This window comes from Chrysochloris asiatica, unplaced genomic scaffold (assembly GCF_000296735.1).
Source record: "Chrysochloris asiatica unplaced genomic scaffold, ChrAsi1.0 scaffold00027, whole genome shotgun sequence".
Classification (NCBI taxonomy): Eukaryota; Metazoa; Chordata; class Mammalia; order Afrosoricida; family Chrysochloridae; genus Chrysochloris; species Chrysochloris asiatica.
In genome coordinates, this window is record NW_006408545.1 from 12,580,657 (window position 1) to 12,586,791 (window position 6,135).

Genomic DNA, 6,135 nt, shown 5'->3' on the forward strand with positions numbered 1-6,135 from the left:
TATATATATAGCTGGTAGTGTAGTGGTTACAAGTCGGGCTGCCAACCTCAAGGTCAGCAGTTCGAAACTACCAGTGTTTCCATGGGAGAAAGATGAGGAGTTCTGCTCCTGTGAAGATTTACAGCCTCAGAAACCCTGTGCAGGGTTACTGAGTTGGAACCAACTCCACGGTACTTAACAACATATATATAATTATTAATATCATTTATTGTCAATATCTCTATAAATCTGCCAGCTTGTGAACAGTATATCATAAAACTGAGTATCTGCAAGAAAAAAATCTGAAAAGGATAATATCAGGAAGTTACTTGCTGCAACATACTAGCAATGTTGTTGTTTTTAGGAGCCATGGAGTCAGCTGACTCATGGAACCCTACTTGCAACCGAGTGAAACACTGCCTGGTCTTTGTACTATCCTCTTGTTATGTTTGAGCCCACTGTTGCTGTTACTATTTCAATCCATTTTGTTGGGAGTCTTCCTGTTTTTCCCTGATCTTCTACTTTTTCAAGAATAATGTCATTTCCCCAGGGACTGGTCCCTCCTGACAACATGTCCAAAGCACTAGAGATAAAGTCTCACCATCCTCAATGCTAAGAAGCATTCTGTCCATACGTCTGAGTAGATTTGTCTGCTCTTCTGACAGTCCTTGGTACATTCAATATTCTTCTTCACTAAGACCATAAATCAAATGCTTAGATTCTTCTATGGTCTTGCTTATTCATTGTCCAACTTTCACATGTATATGAGAGGATTGAAAATATCAGGGCTAGATGCAAACACACCCTAGTCCTTAAAGTGACATCTTTGCTTTTTAACACTCTAAAGGAGTCTTATGCAGCAGATTTCTCCATACAATATGTCATCTAATTTCATGACTGTTGCTTCCTTGAGTATTGATTGTGGATCAAAGCAAAATGATGTATTTGATAACTTCAATCTTTCTGTTTGTTGTTATTGTTAAGTGCTGTTGAATTGATTCTGACTTATAGCAACGCTTTATAGGGTTTCCAAGGAGCAGCTGGTAAGATTGAACCACTAACCTTACTGTTCAATCTGACCTTACAGTCCAGCGCATTAACTGCAGTGCCACATTATCATCATGTTAGTTACTAGTCCAGTTGTGAGGATTCCTTTTTTTCTTTGCACTGAGGTACAATCCAAACAGAAGGCTATGGTCAATCTTTGCTCTTCATCAGTATTTCAAGTCGTCTTCACTTCCAGAAAGCAAGATTGTACCAAGGGCATATCTCAGGTTGTTAATGTGTCTTATTCCAATCCTGACGTCACATTATTCTCTATATAATGCAGCTTCTCAGATTGTTTGCTCAGCATAGAGATTGAAAAATATGGTGAAAGATATAATTCCGGCACACACCATTTCTGATTTTTAAACCATTCTGTATACCCTTGTTCAGTTTGAAAACTGCCTCCTCGTCTATGTACAGGTTCTTCATGAGCAGAATTAAATGTTCTGAAATTCCCATTCTTTGTAATGTTATCCATAATTTTTTATTATCCAGACAGTTGAATGCCTTTGCATAGCCAATAAAACACATGTAAACTTTATGGTATTTTCTGCTTTCAGTCAAGATCCATCTGACATCAACAATGATATCATTAGTTCTACACACTCTTTTGAATTCTTGAATTTCTGGCAGCTCCTTTTCAATGTACTAGTGTAACCATTATTTAACTATTTTCACCAAAATTTTGCTTGAATGTGAGATTAATACTATATTGGCTTTAGCATTCTGTTGGGTCACTTTTATTTGGAATGGGCACAAATATGGAGTTCTTCAAGTCAGTTAGCCAGGTATCTGTCTTCCAAATTTCTTGGAATAAACAAGTAAGTGCCGCTAGTACCAAGGCGGAAAGGAGTTCTGGTAGCATAGTGGTTTCGAATCTGGCTGCGAACCACAAGGTTAGCAGTTCGAAACTACCAGCTGTTCCTCGGGAGAAAGATGAGGCTTTTTGATCCTGTAAAGATTTACAGACTCAAAAACCCTGTACAGGGTCGCTACGAGTAGGAACCGACTCCACGGCACATAACCACAACCACCAGCAACACCTAGACACTGTGGGTTAATGTGATAGAATGCAAAGTCGTTTGAACTGCAAGCTTGGCTCACCAGCGGCTCCTTGTACAGAGTCTATGAATCAGAACCAACAGCACTTAACAACAACAACAATAGGACCACATCAGTTTGTCGAGACATTACAATTCATATGCCTTCTATTCCTGTAACCGTGTTTTTCATCAGTGCCTTCAGTGTACTTTTGACTTCTTCCCTCAGTATCATCAGTCCTTAATCATATAGTCTAAAGTCTTGAAGTAATTGAACATCAACCATTCCTTTTGGTACAGTGACCCTATGTACTCCTTCTATATTCTTTATTGAAAATTAATTAATTTTCTTTTTAAATTTTGCATGGTATGAATAAGGAGTTAAGGTTAGGACTATGGCTAGTTCTAGGCTAGTCCAAGAACTTCCTTTAAGTTAGGGTTATGGTTAGAACTGGGGTTAATGTTAGGGGTAGACTTTTGGCTAGAGCAAGTGTCATGTTTGGTCTCGTTTTAGGGTTACAGTAAGGTTTATACTTACTTATTTAATTTTTTTCTTGAAAACTTCTTGGATTCCTCTTCATTTGGAAGTTCTGTAACTACATTATTCCCCATTTTTACTTTATATTTGTTTTGTTGTTGTTGTTATAACTGGTATTTCTGGGTTCCTTATTTTCAGTCTTGCAATTTGTTTTGCTTTGAGTCTTTCTAGAGTTCTGGGTGATATCATCATGTATGTTAGTCTAGGGTTATTGCCTGCTGTTGTTGGTTTCTGTCCAAAGAACGCCTTTTAGTATATTTTGTAAGACTGGTCTGATTTTTACAAACTCTTAAATTTCTGTTTATTTGGAAATGCCCAAGTTCGCCATCATATTTGATGAACAATTTTGCTGGGAATATTATTCTTAGTTGCCATTTTGTTCTTTTAAAGTTTTATATATGTCATCCCATTATCTTCTTGGCTGCATGGTTTCTGCTGAAAAATCAAAGCTCAATTTTATTAGTTTTCCTTTGTAGGTAGTTTTTTTTTTTTTTTCTAACTGCTCTCAGGATTCTTTTCTTGTCTTTGGTTTTGAAACGTCAGATCAAAATATGTTGTAGTGATTTTCTTTTGAGGTCTAACCTGTTTGTAATTGATTCAAATTCTTGAATGGCTATCTTCTTATCTTCTATAATGTTTCATTCTGCTGTGCATGGGGTCGCTATGAGTCGGTTCTGACTCGATGGCACCTGACAACAACAACATAATGTTAGGTAAGTTTTCTTCCAACAACTCTTGCACTGTTATGGAATTCCAACAATATGTCATTTGTTTTTCTTGATTGTGTCCCACATAGGTCTTGGGCTTTCTTAGTGTTTTTCAGTTCTTTTTATTATTATTATTTTTCTAGCAGATGAATACTGAGTTATTTTTCTTCAAGCTCAGCAATTCAGCCTTCCATTGATTCAATTCTACTTTTTCCCCCTTTCCATCTATCATCTGTTTCTGGTGTTTAGTATTAATCTTCTGGCTAATAGTTGTTTTTATATGGTTTCCAATTTTTTATTTATCTTGTCCATTTGTTTCCTGAATTCTTCTAAAACTTTGTCTGTGTTTTCCTTGATTTCATCTGCAGCTTTCTCTAACATTCTCTCAATCCATTGAAGGTACCTAAATATCATTCTTTTAAATTCCATATCAAGTATGTCCAATGCTACTTCTGGTATTATATATTCTGATTCTCTATTTTGGTCACTTATTTGAGACATTCTGTTATGTTTCTTACTGTAATCTGTGACTGTCTGTTTTCTCTGAGCTATCTTGGTGTCGTATTTATATTTGACTGATGATTGCATGTTCTCAGGTACTCACCACTTGTCTCCTGGTGGATGTGATAGAGACTGGAAGTGTGGACACAGTTTTATGTTCACAATTTGTGTAGCATCATTCAGGGTAAATTAACAAATCTTCAGAAGCAAGGAAGGTAAGGCTAGTGCCAGACCACAGGCAGAACAGAGGCTGCACAGGACATGATGTCACTGACCACTGGGTTGGCAAAGGTGAGACTAGGCAGGCCCTGGCTAATAAGAGGGCAAGAGGGCAAGGGAGAACCACACTACATACCCCCTTGTTGCCAACTTTCAGCAGAGTCTTATGCCTACAGCTAATATATTGACCTTTCCAGCTTCTTTTGATGCTTCCTGCATCATTCACTAATTTTCCAATTTGTTGTTGTTGTTAAGTGCTGTCGAGTTGATTCCAACCCATAGCAACCCTATACAGCGTTTCTGAGGAGTAGCTGATGAGCTTGAACTGGCAACCTTGCAGTGCAAACGGCTTTGCAGTCTAGTGCATTAACCCACAGCGCCACACCAGGACTCCCAGAGAATCCTTTAATATTTGAAGGTAATGCTTGCATTTTTACTTCACTCTGTCCGTTTGTGAGAAATGCTAAGCGTGTTTTTCCCTTTTGGTTTTCTAACTCTCAATCTTTGCACATTTCATTATAGTACTCAACTTTGTCTTCTCAAGCTTCCCTTTAAAATGTTCTGTTCTCTATTACTTCCTCATTTCTTCCACTCACTTTAGTTTCTCTATATTCAAGAGTATGTTTCAGAGTCTTTTTTGACATTCATTTTTGTCTTTGCTTTTTTTCCAATCTTTTTCTTGCTTTATGGGTGATGTTCTTGATGTCATCCCACGACTCTTCTGGTTTTCAGTCATTAGTATTTAATGTATCAAATCTGTTCTTGAGATGATCTCTAAATTCAGGTGAGATATACTCAAAGCAATATCTTGGCTCTAAAGGTTTGTTTCAATTTTCTTCAAATTCAGCCTGAACTTGCATATGAGCAATTAATGGTCTGTTCTATAGTCAGTTGCTGAACTTATTTCAGCTAATGATATTGTGCTTTTCCATAACCTTTTCCCACAGATATAATCGATTTGATTCTCATGTGCACTATCTAGTGAGTTCTATGTATATAGGTGCCATTTATGGTTCTGAAAAAAGGTATTTGCAATAAACAATGATTTCATTGTTGTTGTTGTTAACTGTAATCAAGTCAGTTCCAACTCATAACAACCCTATATAGAGTCTCCAAGGAGTGGCTGGTAGATTTGAACTGCTGATGTTGCATTTAGTAGTCCAATGCTTATCCTAGAGCACCATACCAGGACTCAAAAGTCTTGCAAAATTCTATCATGTCATCTCCAGCATCATTTCTGTCACCAAGGCCATATATTTCAATGATTGATTCTTCCTCTTTTTTTCTAACTTTACATTCCAATCACCATTAATCATCAATGCATCTTGATTCTTTGATCAATTTCAGAATGAAGAAATTGGTAGAATTCTTCATTTTCATCATCACATACCTTAATGGTTAGTGTGTAAATTTGAATAATAGTGGTATTAACTGGTGTTCCTTGTAGATGTATGGATATTATCCTATCACAGATAGCATTGTACTTCCAGGTAGATCTTGAAATGCTCTTGTTGATGATGAGTGTGATGCCATGCCATCAGCAAAGTAGGTACTGAAAGCCTTACTCCATTCATGTCAATATGGTCAATTCTACTTCTTCAGTTGTATTTTGAATGCCTTTGAAATCTTCTGGCACTATATTAAACCATGTTCCACTGCTATTCATAATCTTGGTTTACCATTCAGATGTGGGCCACTTCTCCTTCTTCTCTTCCTCCTAGTCTGTCTTAGTCTGGAAGCTCGAGTAAAACTTTTCCATTAACACTAGTAACATAGTTTCCAGCATCCAGCAATACACAAGCCACCACAGTACAACAACTGATTATTAACAATATTTGTGTATTTTGTAGGTTCAAATCCACCAGCTGCTCCTTGAAACACCCTTCCCCACCCCCCATGTGCCTACAGGGAAGACCAGTTAATACTACTATTATTCAAATTTACACAACAACCACTAAAGCCAATGAGGATGAAATAGGAGAATTCTACAAACTTCTTCAATCTGAAATTGATCAAATATGTAATCAAGATGTATTTATAATTACCAGTGATTGGAATGCAAAGGTTGGGAGCAAAGAGAAAGAACCAGTAGTTGGAAAATATA